General features: G+C 38.6%; 1 long non-coding RNA gene across 1 annotated transcript; it reads left to right on the forward strand.

Moving 5' to 3' along the window:
* The first annotated feature begins 424 nt into the window (after positions 1-424).
* LOC104948943 (uncharacterized) lies at positions 425-1,450 on the forward strand. The gene is made up of 2 exons (XR_798750.1): positions 425-586; positions 1,146-1,450. It is a non-coding gene; the product is annotated as an uncharacterized lncRNA (long non-coding RNA).
* Positions 1,451-1,478: the final 28 nt, after the last annotated feature.

Below are 1,478 nucleotides of genomic sequence, written 5' to 3' on the forward strand. Positions count from 1 at the left end.
CACACACACACACACACACACACACACACACACACACACACACACACACACACACACACACACACACACACACATAACAGACACACACACACACACACACACACACACACACACACACACACACACACACACACACACACACACACACACACACACACACACACACACACACACACACACACACACACACACACACACACACATATCTACGTGTATATGCATATCGAGGGTATTTGAGTAACATTTCCAGGTACTTTACTAAACCAGTGTTATTGTGTATTACAAGCTATTTTTCAGAACATTTATAAGTTATACTTTAAAAAGTGGTCGGGACATGTCCATGCTAAACAACATATCGGCCGCTACACGTCTCTCATTTCTGTTTCTTTGTTGAATGTAAAGGCATCACACCAGTTCAACAGAGTGTTTGTTCCTGTCTGCAGATCGGCTTCGTGCTGTACTCCCCCCACGGGCAGGTCTGGGATCAGTCGGATCACAACAACGTGATGTTCGTCACCATGTGCTTCTCCTGGCACCTCGCCGTCGCCATGGTTATCGTCAGCGGGATCTACGCCGCCGTCACCTGGTGAGCCAACGCTGCAAAAATAAATATATTAAATGATTGAATATTTAATTTATTATAAAACCTGAAAGTCTCCAGACTTGAGAGTTTGGAAACCATCAATTATCATAAAGAAATGTTATTATTTACTCAGTTGACTTTTCGTTGCAGATTTAGTTATTTTTTATGTTTTCAATGTTTCCCCTCCAGTTTAGTGCGCTACAGATGAGCGCAATTTATTATTATTTTTATCCTTTTTTTAAATATAAGAAAATCAGTAATTTCAATATTTTAAAACGGCTGTTTCTCAAATCTTTACAAACAAATCATCATTATTTTCTGTCAATTGTCTATTTTTTGAATGTCTTCCATGTTTTTCCTGCAGTGTGGTTCTCTCAGGATGAGAACAATGTACATGAATAACTTATATACATCTTTTTTTAAATATATTCAATACAATGTGATAAAAAACAAAGAAAAAAGCACAAAATGTCAAATGATAAAACTGCTTTTTCTGACATCTTTGCACAAAAATCATAATTTTCTGTATTTTTGACAGTTTTTCTCTCTGTTTCCTCTGCAGTGTGGTTCGCTCGCGGCTCAGACGGATTCCTCCGATGGAGATGGGACTCCTGAAGCCTCGAGACCGAGAGCCGGAGTCTGAGGACGAGATCTTATAGACCAGATCTTACAAAGACCAGATCTTATACAGACCAGATCTTAAAGACCAGATCTTATAAAGACCAGATCTTAAAGACCAGATCTTAAAGACCAGATCTTATACAGACCAGATCTTATACAGACCAGATCTTATAAAGACCAGATCTTATAAAGACCAGATCTTAAAGACCAGATCTTATACAGACCAGATCTTAAAGACCAGATCTTATAAAGACCAGATCTTATAAAGACCAGA

Source organism: Notothenia coriiceps, unplaced genomic scaffold (assembly GCF_000735185.1).
Source record: "Notothenia coriiceps isolate Sejong01 unplaced genomic scaffold, NC01 NC01_scaffold00015515, whole genome shotgun sequence".
Lineage (NCBI taxonomy): Eukaryota > Metazoa > Chordata > Actinopteri > Perciformes > Nototheniidae > Notothenia > Notothenia coriiceps.